Here is a 20450-nt window from a genome sequence, read left to right as displayed (position 1 = left end):
CTCTCTGCGTCGCGACGGGCCTGTTCCTTTGGGGTTCCTCCCTGCCACCCCCCAACCAGCTCTTCACATAGTCATCGGCCAGCCGCCCTGCATGTCGCGGGTTCTCTGGCTTTTGGTCCCTTAACCACAGCCTCAGGTCAGCTGGGCACCGCTCATACAGCTGCTCCAGTACCAGCAGTTTAACCAGGTCCCCCTTCGTCTGGGCCCCATCTGCCCACTTGCTGGCGTACCCCTCCATGCGGACGGCCAGTTGCAGATAGGAGACCTCAGGGGTTTTATCCTGACTCCGGAACCTCTCCCGGTACATCTCAGGGGTCAGCCCAAACTTGCGCAGCAGGGCCTGCTTGAATGGTTCGTAGTTCCCTTTCTCCTCCTCTCCCAGCTGGCCGTACAATGCCACGGCTTTGGGGTCTAGTAAGGGGGTGAGAACCCGGAGCCTGTCCGCAGGATCCACCTGGTGCAGCTCACAGGCCGTCTCAAAGGCATCTAGGAAGTCACCCATGTCCTCCCCCTCCTTGCGCGGGGCCAGGATGGACTTATCAAAGCTCCGCGCAGTCCTGGGCCCCCCTTCACTCACCACCGCCCGGGGCCTGCTGCCCCCCAGCCTCGCCAGGTCCAGCTCATGTTGACGCTGTCGCTCTTTCTCCGCCCGTTCCTGCTCCCTCTGTCGCGCCTCATGTTCCCTCTGTTCCTTACGATCCTCCAGCTCTCTCCGTTTTAGCTCTCTCTCCCATTCCAGCCACTGTCGCTCCACGGATGAGCGTCGCCGGGACGATTCCCGGCTGGGGGGTGAGCTTCGCCGAGAGGATCCCCTGCTGGCCGGGGGGGGTCACGGTGCCCTCGGTAGCTGGGCTCCTCCTCCCCCTCCCCCTAGGCCTAGGGGTGGGAGGTCTCGGGGAGCCCTCAGTGGCCGGCTGACCACTCCCAGCGGGGACAGACACTGGTGCCTGCGCTGCATCTGCCCGGCTGCTTCCCTCAGAGACAGGGATCGGTTCATTCACACGATCTGCCTCCTCCAGCCGGGCAATCAGCTGGTCCTTGGTTAGTTTCCCACTGCGCAGCCCCCTGTGTTTGCAAATCTCCACCAGTTCGCACTTGCGCCGCTTGGCATACATCTTCCTGCTGGCCACTTGTAGGCCGGGGTGTTCGCCGCCCCCCACGGGTTCCAGGGGGACCCCTAGTGTATCAGTCCTTGAGGTCACCCCCTCTCTGCCAGGGTCGAGCTGCAGACTCCTCCGCCCCTGGGATCCCTCGCTGTGATCCCCTGGGTGACCCTGTTACTGCAAAGTCCTGCTCTCTGGTCACACTCTCCCAGGGGTTAATCACCCCGTCGTTTTACTGTGCCCCAGTCACTTACTGCAGGAAACGCCGTCCATGGGGTGCAGTCATCCCACCGCTGCCACCAGTTGTCACGGAGTGTAGGGGAGTCAGGCCCTGCACCCCCGGGCTCCCTGCCAATTCACCAGGACTCTCAGCCAGCCAGTAAAGCAGAAGGTTTATTTAGACGACAGGAACACAGTCCAACACAGATCTTGCAGGCACAGATAACCGGATCCCCCCGGTTAGGTCCATTTTGGGGCCTCCCAGCCCCCCTTGGGGATCAGAGCCCTTTCTCCCTGCTTCCCCTCTATCCCCAGCCAACTCCAGTCTGCCCAACCCCCTCCGGCCCCTCCTCTCTCCTCCGCTTCTTTCCCGGACCAGGAGGTCACCTGACCCCTTTGTCTCCAACACCTTTAGATGCACCTTTGCAGGGAGGGGCCCGGCCATCAGTTGCTAGGCGACAGAACGTCAGGCATTTGGTTGCATGGCCTTTTGCTGCTAGAAACTTAGGATCTGTACCCAGCCCCCAGTACGAACAGTCCCACTTCGTCACACCTTTCTAAACTACAGTCTCCAGAATTGCACACCATTTACCAAGGTTATGCTAGGTAGCACATTAACCTGTGATTCTCCTTTATGTATATTCAGGAACAGCTTTGGATTTCCTTGTTAACTGCATTCCCCTAAAAGCAAGTGGAGAGTTCTCCATTCCCACTGAAACTTTGGCTTCTCACTCTAAAACTGCCCAGATAGCTGCATTGTATAATTTTAGTTCTAGTCCATCAGATCTCAACCTGGGGGTTGCAATTACTCAGCCCATCCATATTGCTAAGTGGGAGGGGACTCTCGGGATGGTCCTGTTATGGAAAAGGTCGAGAACTGCTGTTCTAGTTTATTATGAGAAGAAAAAATATTCCTGATGTATTCTAAGATTCTTATCTGAGAAACAAGCTATGCTTGTATGTAGTCCTGTAAATCAGATTTTCATGCAATTTAATGAGTAAGGTAGAGGTACATGTCTGTAACACATCCATTGAGGCTGCAGAATGTTTTCTCTCAATATAGAGCTGGCATTCAGCAAACCTGGATTCTGTTCCCAACTGTACTTCACACTGACAGGGACCTTGGAGGAGTCAGATGACCACCCTGTGCCTCAATTGCTTCGGCTGTAAAATGTAAAGTGTAAAATGAGACCTACACATTAAGATACCACTGTTTATTTATAGTTATACCATTTAAATGAAAGCACTATTGGAACAAAATTGTAGTTATTTTAATATTTATATTGTGGTAGAACCTATGGACCATATAATACTTTGATTTTTCACTGATTTTAGACAGAACTAATCAGCAGTATGCAGTGGAGAAAGATGTTTAAGTCAAACAGGGCTACCTGGAAATTATAGACGAGGAATAACTTTTTTCTGAAAGAGCAAATTACTCATTAACAAATGTAACATGGGCCATCAACAGAAAGGCCGAGTACAACAGACTCAACATAACATTTCAGAGGAGTTGCCATGCCCCAAAGTCTTTAAGGGACTTCCCTGGATCTTCTGGATATTGACCAGAAAAATAAATGGACCTATTTCCAGAGTGACTAATAAAGTGCTAAAGGGGGAGGTGAAAGACTAATTACTCTGTTAATTAGAAGTGGTTATTGTGCCATTAGCATGAGCTGTTTGAAAAATTTAAGTTTTGAGCTGACTCAGAAGTTTGTTAATGGTTAGAATAATGCAGTGGGTTACAGTGAGATATTGATGAGTCAGATGACATAAGTGTCTTAGTTATTTCACTGAACATAGCTTGGAACAAGATGCTTGTCCTGAGATGCTTGTTTTCAAATTATGTCCAGAAAGAACATATACTATTGTATGCAAGAAGTATTAAATATCTCACACAATTCCTAGATTTATATCCATAGTTGTGGTAAATGCAAATTCAAATAAGTCCTGTAATTGCATATGGATTTTACCCATATTTGCATATCTACATTTAAAACAAACATCTGGCCCTCTGTTTCTGTTAGGTGGTAGCACTTGAAAAGAGATTTGTAACTTTAATAAAGAAACTCAGTTCTGATTTAGTGGCATATGGACCCATGCAAAACTTGGTGGAATCAGTTTCTGTATAAATACAACCAGCAATTAGAAATAACTAATAAAGAAGGAAATTCACTAAATAAAAAATAAATATTACCTGTCATTAATTCAAAAACTAAAATGAGCACAACCTTGCTGAAAAGTTATGTTCTTGTATTCAATTTAAAAATTCATATATCAAAGCAAGGTTATTTTTTCCTTAATTCCCTGTGATCATTGGGGGATTTATTTTCTTCGAGTGATTTGCAAAAGATTATTTGGTTGTAACTCTCATAGTAAGAGGAATATTTAGGGCTTTATTCTGGCTTATTACAGACAGATGCTTTATGGAGGATGGGGGCAGTGGGTATGATCGAAATGTTTGATAAAAATGTTTTTGTCAAATGGCCTTTTTAGAAAATGAAGTGTCGTGTGAAAATTGTTCAAATTTTAATTGAAACAATGTTATTGACGCTTTTAAATTACTGAATGCTAGGATTTTGTTAAACAAAACATTGGTAATCTTTTTTTTATATTCATAAGAGTTGAAAAAAAATGAAAGGCCAAAAAAGGGTCAGTTTTTTGAATCCTTCAAAATGAAAATGATGTTGGGGAAAAACATAATTTAACAAGTTTGTTTGGTTTTCAGCCAGCGGTTAGCCAGAGTAAGAGCTGTGGCATCTTTTTACAGGGTGCTTTCACCTTGTCCTTGTCCATTGGCTTGTGCACTGTGTACACTGCGGAATGCCTAGCACCAGTGTTAACACTCTAGATACTTCCAGTCCTTGCATATTGGGGAGTAAAGGGACTGAGTCTGCGGGCACCCTTTGCTCAAACACATGGAGGCAGAAGGCTTTGCCGGTATGTCTACACTACAAAAAAACCTAAAAATTTGTCAGCAAGTATCAGAGCCCAGGTCCACTGACTCAGGCTCTCAGGGCTCATGCTATGGGGATAAAAATAGCAGCATAGATGTTTTAGGCTCAGACTGGAGCCTAGGCTCTGAGACACCCCCTTTCCCCCCCCACACACTGGGTTTCAGGCCCAGGCTCCAGCCCAAGAGGGAACATCTACACTGCTATTTTTAGCCCCATAGAGTTAGCCCCACAAACCCAACTCACTTGACCCAGACTCTGAGACTCTCTGCGGTGTTTTCTTTTTTTCATTGTAGCTGTACCTTGAGTCTTCTCCTCACGTTCCCTCTAATTGCACACCCATGCGGGGCTAGCCACAATCCATCCCTAATCTTTGTTGGTTTTTTCAGCAGAAGTTTCAACAATAAGGTAAAAAATAAGACAAGTTGTCATAATTCAATATAGATAAGAACCACTATCAGCATATCAAAGCACCCAAGTAAATTATTGGGCCTAAGATGAGTATGTGCTGCTGCTTAATGTGGTAGTCACTTAAAAAGTGTTCTTTCTTGGTGCGTCACTGAAACAAAACACTGGAAAAATTCAGTGTTGTTCAAAATAAACCATTTTGTTTTTCAGTTTGTCCACTAAACTGAAAAATCAATTATTCACTTATTCATATTGTTGAAGAAAAATGCAAGCCTTCATCTGAAAAGCTGCCAAAATCAGTCTGCATATATCAGCTTTAGAAGAACTAGATGACTAAGTTAAACATTCCTTAATGCACTGAAGTGGGGACTGGACTTTTTTGTAGGATGTTCTAAATTTGTGCTGTGGTCAATCAACCTCAATAAACTTCTTGTTTATTGCTCAGCCCTCCCACCCATGTCATTTACTGCCCCCCTTTGAGACTTTCATCCCAACATGTAGTTTGGCCAACTGTCCTATTTCATGGTGAGTGAGTCAGACTCTACAGTACATCGATTTCATGAGAGTTACTTTGAGTTGCAGGAGGAGTTGTTTCTGAACAACTTAACCAAAAAATTGCTCCCCACAGTTAAAAAGGATTGTAAATATAACCTGAAGTGTTTCAAGAAATTTTATTATTTTTTTCAGGAAGTTTTTCTTTCAGATAGTTTGGAGAAGCACAATTGCATGGCATCAACAGAGGTGAGAGATTGGACTTCACATTCTTGTTTTTATCTATTAATCCTCATGGGTTATGTACAATATTCTGTGCAACGTATCTTCACCAACAAATTTAATCCTAATTAATTAGCAGGTGAGGAACACGAATTTTAAAAATTGCTAAACACAAACTAAGACGATTTGAATGTTCTCTGACTTAGTATCTGCTGGTGTTGGTGTTTGTTGTTTATTATTATTTGTATTGTGGTAGCAGGACTCATTTTTGAGAGCTGGAACAGTGGGGAAGTGTGAGCTACTATACTTGAGTGAGATTCGTGCCTCACTTGGCTGTTGACAGTCAGCAGGAAGGTTTTTGGGTCATTAGTGGAGTCAATTGTCCATACCTATAAGGGAGGGCAAGATATCAGTGTTTTAAGGAAGTGACTGTTAGACCCTTGGCATTGAAAGTATTTCCAAACATCACTCTGCCTCAAACTCTTTTTTATGTGCAAAAGACTGGTGAGAAGACTGTTTGTTCTAGCAGTGTCTGGAGCCATCAGATCTCTGATGCCCTGTCAGCTTGGTTTAAGGCCTAGTACAATATGGAGACTATATGGAGTATAGGAGGGACATGGAATGTCCTTGCTGATTCTTTTAGCTCTGTCAGATACCTTGGATACCTTTTGACCATGTGATGTTGACATTCATGTGGACTCTCAAAGGGGTAGATGGAGCCAGCTTGAGTGGCTCCGTTCTTTTTCCCTGCAGACTGATAGAAGGGACTACTATGATCATTTGGTCTGACCCCTTGGATAATACAGGCCGTAGAACTTCCCTGAAGAAGTCAGTGGCAGAGCTAGGAATACAGTTCAGATTTCCTGGTTTCTAGTCTTCTGTTTTAGCCACACAACAGTCCCTCCTTCTGGAAGGTCAAGATCCCAAAGGGTAGAGTGATATCCCGAGGACTCTTGTTTGAGTTCCCTTACATTTAACTACTCAACAAGATTATTCAGTGGGTTAGTGTGGAAGTATAGGATGCAGTGTTACTGTGTGCTGATGACATGACAACATTTAGCTCTGTGCTTTCATCTGTTCCGATCCATCTGGAGCAGTGGAATAATTTATCCCATCCAAAGGAGACTGGGGTATGGATGAGAGCTCGCTTGGCTGAGGGAATACTGAAGTAATGATGGTCAAGGGAGCAGGCTGACAGTATGGACCCCTACTTTGTTGCTCTGGTTTGAAACTTACGGGAGGTCTACACTACTGGCTAAGTTGATCTAAGTTATGTCAATCAAGGGTGTGAAAAAGACCTGAGCAATGCAAATTACAGCAACCTAAGTGCTGTCTATACTGGTCTACTTCCACCTCCCATAGAGATGGAATAATTATCCCAATGGGAGAGCGCTCTCCCATCAATATAAAGTGTCTTCATGGATGCGCTACAGCTGCACCAATGTAGCTTTTCTAGTATAGACCTGTCCCTGGGCAGTGTGGCCGAGTGGACAGAGTGCTGGACTGAGCCTCCAGACAGCTAGGTTCTATTTCCAGCACTGCAATTGGCCTACTAGTTGACCTTAGGCAAGTTGCTTCATTTCTGTGTGCTTCATTTTACTCATCTGTAAAATGGGGATTATGATATTGACCTTTTTGGTAAAACGCTTTGAGATGTACTGGTGTGAAGAGCAAAGTATTATTTTTTATAATGAAGCTCCTTTTAACTGCCTAAGCAATTCATGGGAGAAGTTGTTTCTGGGGCAAAGCTAGAATGAGGCATGGTTTTAATTTCTTTTACTCTACACTGTAAATAATACTCAGATAACAGCTGTCATATTTTGATATTTTTACCTATCAATGATTAAGTCTTTTTCCTCCCCCAAATACTATTTACATGGCTGTCTCTTTGCCTTTTATTAACAGCCTACAGAACCAACAGTACAGAGAGAAACAGGTCTTACCTGTTGTCATAAACAGATAGTTAAGGGTTAAGGTCTGTTTTACCTGTAAAGGGTTAACATGTAGTACCTGGTGACCACCTGACCAGAGGACCAATCAGAGATAAGATTTTTTCAAATCTCTGTGGAGGGAAGCCTTTGTCTGGGTAAGAACTGTTCTTGAATTTAACAGAGGACAGTCATGTCTCCAAGTTTTCCTGGAGTAGTTTCTACTAATTAATAGTGAGTATTAATTAGAAAGGCAAATTAGTCTTATGATTTGATTTCTATATTTGCAATTGTGTGTTTGCTAAAGGAAATGCTTTATTCCTGTTTGCTGATATTGCTTTTACTGAGAAAAGGGGGAGAGGGGATTCTCTCCAGAGATTGATAAGGTTATACCCTATGAGTGTCCAGCTTGGGCTCATAGAGATTCTGTATTTTCTTTTTGTTCTCTTAATAAATTCTTTTCTTTTCTTTGGACTTGGTTAATTCCTTCCCTTGGGGAAATTCAGGGGAAGGGGAGGGGGAAGTGGGCTGCTTCCCTGTGTGTAGAGATTCAAGGCGTTTGAATCCAGGCATTCTGTCTCCGGAGCAGGCTGGAAAAAGGGAAGAGGGGGGGAGGTTCCTCCTCTGTGAATTGATCTGTGTTCCCAAGGGGGGAAACAGGGGTGTCCCGGCCCACGGAATTGACCGGGTGGTGGCAGCCGAAGGGGAGACCTACCCTAGGATTTTGGGGTGGGGGGAAGACATGCGGGTCCTCACTTTGAAACCGCCCAGTTTCAAGTGAGGGTAGACTCTGACATGGTGGCAGTGGTGTTTCGGACCCAGAGAGAGAGACAAGGCTTTTCTACCAGAGGCACTCTGAGGCAGTTTCAGGGTTAAAAGTATTTTCAGTTTTTTGCAGGGCTTTCTGTTACAAAGCCTCCTGTGGAGCGGTACTGTGAAACGAGGTACCACTCAGGATTCCTGAGGTGGGGGGAAGGGCTCGCCAAAGTTCATTCCCATCCAACAGGAAAAACAGGTTTGGGGGGGGAGACAGAAACCCTCCAGCCAGGTTTTTTTTTTCTCTCCCTGTGTCTTTTAAAAGGATCATAAGACAGGAGAACACAAATCCCTGAGTAATAGACCAGATTTTTCTCAGGGGTATTGTTAGCAGCAGCCTTTCAGCTGGGCTGCTGAGTACAGCAACTCAGAGCAGAGGCAGTTTACAGTTTCAGCCAGGTTGGCTGGAGGCAATTTAGTTTTCCAGCAGGCTTTGTTGGAAGCATATTTTCGTTCTTGTTGCTTGGACAGGCAGCTTAAGGAAAAGGCAAGTTTCAAGCAGTTTTCAGGGTTAGGAGGAGTTTTTTTCTCTGCTGGCTATGCTGAGGAAAAACTCTTCCCTAGAGGTGTGTCCTTCCTTTGTGATATCAGGTATCACTCAGGATTCCTAAGGTGGGGGGAAGTGCTCGACAAAGTACATTCCCATCCAACAGGGAAAACAGGTTTGGGGGGGGGAGACAGAAACCCTCCAGCCAGATTTTTTTCCCTGTGTCTTTTAAAATCCTCTGAAGCCAGGGAATACAAATCTCTGAGAGGATTTACTACACTTTTCTGCAGGTACTAAGTAGCACCAGCCGGTCAGCTGGGCTTATTAGGAAGATTGTTTTTTTTGGAAACAGATTTTCAGCTGGGTTTAGCTGAGGCATAAGGTTTTCTAACAGGCTGTGTTAGAAAAGGATTTTTTTCCTTCTTCTTTTCTTTTTTCTCCTTTTTTTCTTTCTGTCTGCTTAAAAACAGCTAGGAAAGAGGTGCAAGTTTTCTAGGAGGCTTGTTAGAAAGGACCCCCACTGTGAGGTACTTAGCAAGTGCTAGAAACAGGACAAACCAGTTTTTTTGGGTCTTCTCAGTATATCAGCAAACAGCAACTACACATTTGCAAATGAAAAGGTTTTGTTTCTTTTCTATTCAGTCTCTCGGGAATAGAGAGGGTTAGGAATTGGGGAAACCAATTCCCTGACTGCAAAGGGGTGTGGCCAGCACCAAAAAGCAACACCAGCAAGCCACACATAAAATTCACTGACTGCAGAGGGGTGTGGCCAGCACCAGAAGGCACTGTTCCCCATCCCAAGAAATTTCCCACCTACATAGCAGGTGAGCACACTAAGGCCTTCTTCAAAAAGGTTAAAAGGACCTGCCATGGGTACAGCATCCCTGAAGACCAGTACAAGGACTGGTCAGGAAAAAGAACTTTTGCTGTCTATTACAATTATTCCATCCCCATGCTACTGGGGGAAGACTTGGCCAACCATGTGCAGCTGGCCAAGAGGGGGGGAGTGGTCACCCGCGGCCAGGCCAAACAAGCAGGCACTCCCATCCCTGTTCCTGAGCCATCCACCAGGACCCTGTCTGTGTTACCACAGACCCAGACAAAGGTGGTGGAACCGGATCCCATGCCAACAACTACAGCAGCCATAGTACATCCAGTCCCAGGACCGGAACTGGAAAAGCAACCAGCGGCAGAACCAGCGCCAGCACTGACGCCAGCGCTTGCAACTCCACCGCCAGGGGGCGCCAACGGGCCTAAACTGGCAAAAGCAGCACACAACTCTACCCAAGAGGCTCAGCCAGAGCCTTAAATATCACCTTGTGCACCAGCGGAGAGCGGTCCACAGTCAATGAAAACAACCTCATCACCTACATCGCTCCCAGAGGAACTGGTGTCTCCCGCCTCAAGGGAACAGTTCCAGACTGAGCAGAAAGCCGATGACAGCCTTAAAAAAGCTTTGGGCGGTGGCACGAAGCAACCCACCGCCTCTCAGCTCTTCTACCCAATTCCAGTTTGTTGTAAAACAAGGACTTTTATATAAGGACATTCTTTCTGGTAAACACCAGGAAGGCCAGCATCCTCAAAGACAGTTGGTAGTTCCAACTAAGTACTGGGACAAGCTCTTAAGCTTGGGCCCTGACATCCCAGGGGGCATTCTGGGGTCAACAAAGCAAAAACAGGTTAAAAACATTCCTTCCACTGGGAGGGGATGGGCAAGGACAATGCCAAGTATGTCCGCTCAAATGCATACAAAGTGTTCTTCAGTGTCAAATATCTTGTTGTTTACATACTTAGTAGTATATGTAATAGTGCATGTGTTTTGTTTACCTGTTTATGTTACAGTGCTAGGAGGAAATCACCACCAGTAGTTCCCACTGTTGGCGATTTGGGGGGCGTGTCATAAACAGATAGTTAAGGGTTAAGGTCTGTTTTACCTGTAAAGGGTTAACCTACCCTAGGATTTTGGGGTGGGGGGAAGACATGCGGGTCCTCACTTTGAAACCACCCAGTTTCAAGTGAGGGTAGACTCTGACACCTGTGGAATGAGTTCCCTTCAATCTGTAATGTGTTCATTCAGAAGCTCTTAAATTCTTCTGGTCTCAAGTGAATCTTTCTTTTATACAGAAACTGCAAGTCACTAATCTAATCTTTATTCCTGATAATGGACTTTCTGGGTAGGTGTAAATGATATGCAGATTAGGCACATAATACAACAGAGAACTAGAAATGTGTTGTTGGTTAGTACACCCATAATAAAAAATCTTAGCATGACATCCTGTAGGAAATGTCAGAGACAGGTTATCATTTTAAGCTTAACATGTCCACAACTGCATTCTGTGTCTTCCCTTCTGAACCCACTCCATTCTTTCTTTCTCCATCATGGTTGAAAACTCAGCCCTAATCCCCATCACTCAGGCCTGAAACATGGTTATCCTCTTTGACTATGCCCTCTCTAGAACTTCACACCCAAGCCATGTCCAACTCTTGCCATTTCTTCATTCATAAGATTTCTATGACAGGCCTTTTCTCTCTGTCTGCACCCCTAGAATCCAAGTCCTCATCACTTCCTGCCTTGACTGCTCCAACCAATTTTTCCCTGGGATTCTCCTCTCTTCCATCAGGGATATTCCAAATACAGTTGCCAAGGTCATGTTTCTGGCCTGGCATTCTTAGAACTGGCTGGAAAAGAAGAATTCCATCTTGCGAAAAATGGTAAGGTTTCCAAATCTGTATTCCTTCCAATATGGAATGAAAAAGAGACCTGAGATTTGTCATGCAAGGAAGAGGCAGAGAGAGGCTGAGCCCAACTCCAGAATAGTCCAGTGGTTAGGGCATGCACCTGGTATTTGGGAAATGCATGTTCAAGTCCCTGCTCTGAATCAGTCAGAGTGGAAACTTGAACCATCTCCCCATACTGCAGGTGAATAAATGCCCTAACCCCTGAGCTTTTAACTACAGAGGGGTGTCTCTCTCTTTCTTTCCTGACAAAATTTGTCAAAATGGATATGTTTCTGCCAAAAGTTTTGGTTTTCATGAATCTACATTTTCCAATGAAAAAACATTTTTAGTTAAAAATATCTTGGCTAGCTCTAGTAATTCTAGCCATGCCACTCCATACATGTGCCCCTTTAAATCCATCCACTGACTCTTTTCCACAATGCAACATGAGCTTCTTGTTCTTTCCTTTTGAGGCCCTTTATAGCGGAATCCCTCCCTACTAATCCGTTCCTGCATTGCACCTCCATCCCCTCAATGATGCCAGCCTCCATCACCTATTTTGCTATGGTTTCCATGAACACTTTTATCTTTACTTCAGTTTTGCCTCTTATACGTGGAACATTATTCTTGCACAATGCAGCAAATCCTGACCTGCTTTAATCCCTCTCAAGAGCCATCAACACTGTGTTGCCTACAAGGAACTGCTAATAACAACTAGGTAAATGCCCAGTAGGGACTCCTGATATGTAACTTGTTGGGTCAGTGTAAACATGTTCTCAGCACAGTTTCCTCATTCTTCCCCTCATTCCTTCAGTTTGTTTGCTACACATTGTCCAAAATAGATTGCGGTTCATTAAAGCTTGGTATTGAGTGAGGAAAAACAGGCAGGACCAGAATAACAGTGAAAAGCCAAGTGGCTGCGTTTATTTGGGGAATAATTACAATTTGGGCCAGGGGAGTAGGCAACTTTGGCTGGGATGGTATCAAAATTACAAACACACCCCAAAACACAGTAATAATACACTTTATACTGCTCACCACACCACACCAAATAGGCAGACACACCAATCACACAAGATGGGAATCGGGTTTGTCAGGGCGGTGCCCGGTGCAACACAGAGAAAGAGACCCACGGGCCACTGCCTCAGCCACCCTTGCTTTCACACTAAGGGTAACCCAGAGTGTGGTGCGGCTGCAGCTGGGCAGATTTCACTCACTCAGACCGCGGGGACAGGAACCCCTTGGTCTGCTAATCTCCAGGTGGAGACAGCTCCCAGATTCATGCACTCCGGACAAAGACAGAGCAGTGATTCACACACATGAAACAGTTTGCAATTAACAATTCACTAACAACTAGAACAACTATACAAGCTAGCTAAGCAATTGTGCAATTCTGAGCTCATTAATACAATCCTGATATCCTGAGTAGATATTTGGTACCAAGTTAGGGAGGGGAAAAAATAAGAGGCTAGATAAGCTAACTGTCAGATATTAAAAAGCAAATACCGCACTCCAGGCGCAGCTGACCAGCAGAACAGACACCAGAAGCATGACGAGCTGACAGGGATCGGGTCCAAACGACAATGAATCCAAACGATATGACACGAGTGCACTTTACCGGGAGGAGACCCTGGCCGAAAGGGTGATCAGGTCCTTCAGCTAACACGCGGATACTCCACACAAATTTTGGGGGGAAATCTAGTTTTATAGAAAGGTCTCACTCCCTCGTGTCAGCATCTGATTGGCTCCCTGGTCCCTCCTCCCTTCAGGCTTTGAGCTGTTGCCACCCCACGTCGGCAGGATTTGCACACGGCACACTGGAGTTGACAAGTAAACAAACTTGACCCTTAGATGACTGGGTCCAAAAAGAGTGGGAAAGTGAGTCGCTGGGCAGAATTAACCTGACCTCCCGACGACCAACCCAAAAAAACCAGGTTGCCGGGCAGAATCAGGCCTTCACACACAGAACTAGCCTGACCTTTAGATGGCCCAGCAGGAGAGAGAAAGAAACAAAAACACAGGAGAGCATACACAGCCAGTGTTGCTGGGCAGGATTGAGTCTCTGCCCTCTGCTATACAACAAGAACCTGGTCCAAGATGGAGGCTGCCTTGTCCTTTTAACAGGACAAGATGGCCGTGGACCGACAATTGGCCATTCAAAGCCATAACTTCGTATCGGATTGCGACACACATTTTTTTTGGTCTTGTCTTGACTTTATTCTGCAAGCTTTTGGAGCAGGTTCCTTTTTTTACTCCATTCAGTATCTAGAACACTTGGGACTTTGAACACTATCATGATGCACATTTTTTTAATATATTTATCTGCCTGAAAGATACCAAAGTATTTTGTAAGCATCTCTACATTTCACCTACCCCTCACATGTATCCACCTCTGGATGAAGATCAAAACACACAACAGTAGGTTTATGGAAAAGCTCTATAGAATTCAATGAAAAAATCTATTTCTGCTATAGAATTCTACAGGATGGCTTTAAAAACAGTAGGAGAGTTATCATTCTGTAAGCATGTGACCGAATGCATCCCTGTATTCACACCCTACACACTGTTGTAATAATCTTTGTACAAAATATACCTTGTAAAGCATCATTTGAAAATGAATAACTCACTGGTCAATAATATCATGGTGAAATGTAGGTAGCAATGTTGTATGCAAAGTTATGAAATCCCACACCCTCCGTATAATGTTAAAGGGACCTGTTCAAAGTCACATAGCCCCAGTTAGGCACAGCCAATCAAGCAGGTCTTAAACAAAGGGATGTATGGTTACCTCCATTTCCATATAAGCTGTAAAGAGTCCTCAGACAGCATGAGAGAAAGGAATGGAGATAAAGAAAATCTGCATCTCAGCACACCCAGGTGAAAGAAAACAGCATGAAGCATTTTTCCTACTAGACACCAGGACTCCTTCTGATCAGCTGGATAGAACTTTATAGGGAGGACTGAACTATAAAAGTGAGGGGCAAATACCCAAAGGGATCTCTCTCCCTGTCTATCCCCCTCATTGCATCTAAGAAGACAAAAGAAACAGCCATTGGATTGTGGTGGAGAGGTCCTGACCTGAAATGATTGGTCAGTAATGTTAGAAGGATGTCATAAGGACTTTGAATCAAGTATAGTTTAAGTTAGGCACTAGGAAGCATTTTATCTTTATTTTTCATATAGCCATTTCTAATACTTATGCCTCATTATTTGTACTCACTTAAAATCTGTATCTTTATAGCTAAACTTGTTTCATTCTTTAATTGAAACTAATCTGCATATTGGTAAGTTAAATTGCCTGGGTAACTCCATTTAAGGTGGCAAGTTGTTGTGAATTATTCCCTTTAAAGGAACAACAGCTTAATATTTCTGGAATGTTCTGGAAAGGGCTGGACAGTACAGAAAACACATTTTGGGGGGGAAACCCAGGACTGGGAGTGTGTTGAGGTCACCCTGCAGCAGTAATCAAGGCTGGTAAAAGCTGGAGTATGACCCACATGTGGCTGGCAGCCTGAAGTTATACACACTCACTCACTGAGGGTGTGGCTTGCATGCTGGAAGGCTGTTTGCGAGCAACCCAGATGGGAGCTACTGCAGCAAAGCATTGTAAGGAACCCAATGTTTCAGGGATGACACAGCCCTCCACTGGTCTGGAATCCACGGGAATGTCACAATGCAATATCATATGTTTTAGAATACCTACTCTAGAATTGTTTTCAATTCTACAAACACTATGGAATTTAAAGTGCATAGATGTTTAGGGCAGAAAGTAAATAATACTGTAGCTTCAAGAAAACTGTGGAGTGAAATTACACTGGTGGAGTACTAGCTTTTTATGTCTGTGAACCCAGGATGTAATATGGTGAAGGACATAAGTATATAAAAAATTGGCCGCATCTTAATCTTGATTCTCTTTTCATTTACACTGGTTTCCCACTTGTTTAACTCCACTGTTGTCAATGGAATTATTCCTGATTTACACTAGGGTAACTAAGAGGAGAATCAGGCCCTTAGCGTCCATTTGTCTATTGCATAAATCAGCATAATTCCCATTTCCCATTCACATTTCGTAATTCCCATTTCCTACCTGAATCATCTGGGCTTTTGCTGGTCAAGACTGAGGCCACATCTATACAGTGATGTTACAGTGAGGAAAGATGGCATGGCTGCACAATGTCCCTGTAGGGAAAAATTCAGGCACCATTTATTTTTTATTATATATTTGTAACATCTATGATATCAGGCTCTTGGAGGAGAATTGCATATGCCTGGGTGTCCTTGTTGCTTCCCTCCAGGGCAGCTGCTGGCAAGAACACAACCCTGGGATGCCTTTGGCTTCAAACATCTCAATTTAAATGCTTTAATAACTGGTTTTGGTTGAGTATGAAACCTCTTCCTGCAATAACTTGAGAGGCACAAAGCAGATCTTTCCAGGTAGTCAGCAGCCAGATGATACCATACTAGGCCACAAGAAAACTTTTACCTGGATCTTCTTGTAAGAGTTCTTTATATATGAAAGATGTGTAGAAAGAATAGTAAATATGGCAGGCGACCAGCTTGACTTAACAGTGAAATCCTTGCTGATCTTAAACACAAAAAAGAAGCTTACAAGAAGTGTAAGATTGGACAAATCACCAGGGAGGAGTATAAAAATATTGCTCAGACATGCAGCAGTGAAATCAGGAAGGCCAAATCACACTTGGAGTTGCAGCTAGCAAGAGATGTTAAGAGTAACAAGAAGGGTTTCTTCAAGTATGTTAGCAACAAGAAGAAAGTCAAGGAAAGTGTGGGCCCCTACTGAATGAGGAAGGCAACCTAGTGACAGAGGATATGAAAAAAAAGCTTATGTACTCAATGCTTTATTTTGCCTCGGTCTTCACGAACAAGTTCAGCTCCCAAACTGCTGCACTGGGCAGCACAGCATGGGGAGGAGGTGACCAGCCCTCTGTGGAGAAAGAAGTGGTTTGGGACTATTTAGAAAAGCTGGATGAGCACAAATCCATGGGGCCGGATGCGCTGTGTGTGAGGGTGCTAAAGGAGTTGATGGATGTGACTGCAGAGCCATTGGCCATTATCTTTGAAAACTCATGGTGATCAGGGGACGTCCCGGATGACTGGAAAAAGGCTAATGTAGTGCCCATCTTTAAAAAAGGGAAGAAGGAGGATCTGGGGAACTACAGGCCAGTCAGCCTCATCTCAGTCCCTGGAAAAATCATGGAGCAGGTCCTCAAGGAATCAATTATGAAGCACTTAGAGAAGAGGAAGGTGATCAGGAAGAGTCAGCATGGATTCACCAAGGGCAAATCATGCCTGACTAACCTAATTGCCTTCTATGAGGAGATAACTGACTCTGTGGATGAGGGGAAAGCAGTAGATATGTTATTCCTTGACTTTAGCAAAGCTTTTGATACGGTCTCCCACAGTATTCTTGCCAGCAAATTAAAGAAGTATGGGCTGGATGAATGGACTATATGATGGATAGAAAGCTGGCTAGATCATCAGGCTCAATGGGTAGTGATCAATGGTTCCATGTCTAGTTGGCAGCCGTATCAAGCGGAGTGCCCCAAAGGTTGGTCCTGGGGTCGGTTTTGTTCAATATCTTCATTAACGATCTGGAGGATGGTGTGGACTGCACCCTCAGCAAGTTTACAGATGACACTAAACTGGGAGGAGTAGTAGATACTCTGGAGGGTAGGGATAGGATACAGAGGGACCTAGACAAATTAGAGTATTGGGCCAAAAGAAACCTGATAAGGTTCAACAAGGACAAGTGCAGAGTGCTGCACTTAGGACGGAAGAATCCCATGCACTGCTACAGACTAGGGACCAAGTGGTAGGCTGCAGTTCTGTAGAAAAGGACCTAGGGGTTACAGTGGACGAGAAGCTGGATATGAGTCGACAGTGTGCCCTTGTTGCCAAGAAGGCTAAGAGCATTTTGGGCTGTATAAGTAGGGACATTTCCAGCAGATCGAGGGACATGATCATTTCCCTCTCTTCGGCATTGGTGAGGCCTCATCTGGAGCACTGTGTCCAATTTTGGGACCCACACTACAAGAGGGATGTGGAAAAATTGGAAAGAGTCCAGCAGAGGCCAACAAAAATGATTAGGGAGCTGGAGCACATGACTTATGAGGAGCGGCTGAGGGAACTGGGATTGTTTAGTCTGCAGAAGAGAAGAATGAGGGGGGATTTGATAGCTGCTTTCAACTACCTGAAAGGGGGTTCCAAAGAGGATGTATCTAGACTGTTCTCAGTGGCAGCAGATGACAGAACAAGGAGTAATGGTCTCAAGTTGCAGTGGGGGAGATTTAGGTTGGATATTAGGAAAAACTTTTTCACTAGGAGGGTGGTGAAGCACTGGAATGGGTTATCTAGGGAGGTGGTGGAATCTCCTTCCTTAGAGGTTTTTAAGGTCAAGCTTCACAAAGCCCTAGCTGGGATGATTTAGTTGGGAATTGGTCCTGCTTTGAGCAGGGGGTTGGACTAGATGACCTCCTAAGGTCCCTTCCAACCCTGATAGTCTATGATTTTATGATTCTATGATACATAGTTTGTGAATAGGTAAGGTGCCCATACTTGGTGCTGGGGAATATGCAGCATATTTCCTGGGATTTGTAGACCCAACAGTAGGGGTTGTTCACAGCAAATATCTTCTTGTGTGCGGCTCCTTACATGGAGCTCTTAACATCTCCAGCTACAAAGAAGAAACTGAGGAAGCAATTTTGCAATGCACTGAACATGCCATAGCAGTTGAAGCAAATCTGACCTTAGGCTGGCAAGGCTGTTCTAAACCACCAAGGGATTTTAACCTAAGACCAGCAAAAGTGCCAGGACCATAGCTGGATGGTACAAAGCATTTGAGAATCAATTTAGTCAATTTAGATGTTGCAAATAGAATGTTAAATTAAAACATGCTCTCATGGCTTTTCAAACCACACATTTTGCCAAAGTGGCTTTCAATCTGTACAAAAAGATCTATGCAAGTCTAGGTCTTAATAATAGTGCCACCGTCTATATATAGTAGTTGGTATTATTATTCATCTGAAGTAGGCCTTAAGAACATAGGAACGGCCATATTGGGTCAGACCAAAGGTCCATCTAGCCCAGTATCCTGTCCTCCAACAGGGGCCAATGCCAGGTGCCCCAGAGGGAATCAACAGAATAGGTAATCATCAAGTGATCCATCCCCTGTTGCCCATTCCCAGCTTCTGGCAAAGTGCAAGGTTACAGGCCCACATGTGGGAAAAAAATATCTATCCAGAACTTCCACAGATGACTTCCCCTTAAATCTTAACTTGCATCTCTATACTGGCAAAAGTGCCACAATCGTGCATGATAACATACTACAATCTTGTGGTAGTTCTGGTCATTCCTGTGTGTCTCATATAAACATCTTAGCTGCATTCTGAAATAAAGTTGTCCACTGAACTGTCATAAAAACAAGTCCAACCCTGCACCAAGCACATTAGGACCCACACACTAACCACCATACTGTCTTTCATAATAAATGGATGACATTTGCAGCACTAATCTAAGCACAATCTTGTAGATAATATACTGTATTGTATTATAGGCTGGTATTATTATTGCAAAGCGAAGGTGCATCATGAAATGACTATTTTTCAAGCCCAGCAATTCATCACCAAGGTTGGTTTTATCACCTGTATGATATGAGCTTGCTGAGATGGACATTTAGGAGCTAAACCTGAGCTTTATTTTCAGTTTATTTGTCATAACCTGAGAAGCTTGAAGTGGGAGAGTAAAGGAGGAAGGCTGTTTTGGAAGTAAAATGTAAAAATTGAGATTCTTTTCTGTGCCTCTTTATAGTAATTCATAACTCATCTGCACAAATTTACTCAGGTCTGAAGTTCGGCAGTTTAGATTTCATTCTCAGAGGGCATATCTCTGATGAAAGTTTAATAAAGCAAACTCTGTTTAGCCAAACTGGAGTGGCCGAAGTAGAAATTAGCATTTTTCAGATGCTTATCACAATCGCATCACATTTAAATCTTTTAAAAGAGTACTTTGTGTTCGGTTACATTGGATCATTGTTTCTTGGTGTCATACGATTGTGTAACTTGGTTTTTGTACACTAAAATGGCTAAGGTAAAAATTGTCTTTTAGATTGTCTTCTGTTTATGATTAAAACATTTCTGATGACATTTCACAAGTTATGAAAGGCTTCTTTTTTACACCATAGGTGCAAAGATTTTTTCATGTATTACATTTCTATGGATTTGAATTATATAGTAGATCTTAATTCTTCCATTGAATCTAATTGCATGTCCATTAAAGAGGTGTTGAGTTCTATCCCATGTACTTAAAATGATTACAACAAAACATGAAAATACACAGACTACTGAAAGTAGGCCAACAGGTAACTACAATTCATATAATAATGGATTAAAGCATGAAAATTCAAAGTTAGAGGGATGTGTGAATCTTGTAATATGCAAGTACAATGAAATGGCACATTAATGATTTCCATAATGAGCTGCATTATGCCAAAACAATGGGAGACATACAGTCACATATCTATCTTGAAAGCTGTATGGTCCAATCACTGTGCCATTAAGCACCATAGTATAGGTGCCTGTTAACTGTGAATTTAACAGATTTAATAGATTTAAAGAGCTCAATCTGTGTAGCTTATGAAAACAAAAGATTGAGAGGTGACTTGATGGATATGTGTAAGTACCTTCACAGGAAGAAAGTACTGAAGGGCTCTTTACTCTAGGGGAGAAAGGAATAAAGGGCCAATGGCTGGAAGCTGGAGCCAGACAAATTCAAATTAGAAACTAGGCACAAATGTTTAACAGCAAGCGTGATTAACCATTGCAAAAAATTACCAAGAGAAGTGATGGATTCTCCATCTCTTGATGTGTTTAGATCAAGACTGTGTGTCCTTCATGAAGATATGCTTTAGCCAAACAGAGTTATGTTTTAGTCAGACAAGTTATTGGGCTCAGTACAAGTAATCATTAGATCATTTAGTCTGACTGTGTATATCACAGGCCATTAGCTTTCACCCAGTCAGACTAGAGATCTAATGATCCCTTCTGGCCTTAAATATTTATTGACTCATATAATTTGTTTCTCAGAG

The 20450-nt window shown here is 43.8% G+C and overlaps 1 protein-coding gene across 11 annotated transcripts in view; it reads left to right on the top strand.

The window, feature by feature from the left end:
- Positions 1–20450, top strand: part of KCNIP1 (potassium voltage-gated channel interacting protein 1) — an 849721-nt gene that overhangs the window by 727038 nt on the left and 102233 nt on the right. For 2 of the 11 annotated variants that reach the window (XM_045026848.1, XM_045026847.1), the window contains exon 3: positions 5372–5425. The exons of 8 other annotated variants lie outside the window; for them this stretch is intronic. The gene's annotated coding sequence lies outside the window, so the exon portion shown is untranslated. Of the gene's footprint in view, positions 1–5371; positions 5426–20450 lie in introns of those variants that run through there. One more of the 11 variants, XM_045026850.1, reaches the window with a different exon arrangement.

The sequence above is a fragment of the Mauremys mutica genome, chromosome 8, assembly GCF_020497125.1.
Source record: "Mauremys mutica isolate MM-2020 ecotype Southern chromosome 8, ASM2049712v1, whole genome shotgun sequence".
Lineage (NCBI taxonomy): Eukaryota > Metazoa > Chordata > Testudines > Geoemydidae > Mauremys > Mauremys mutica.
Note: the sequence above shows the minus strand (reverse complement) of the source record. Positions and strands in the feature narration are given on the sequence as shown.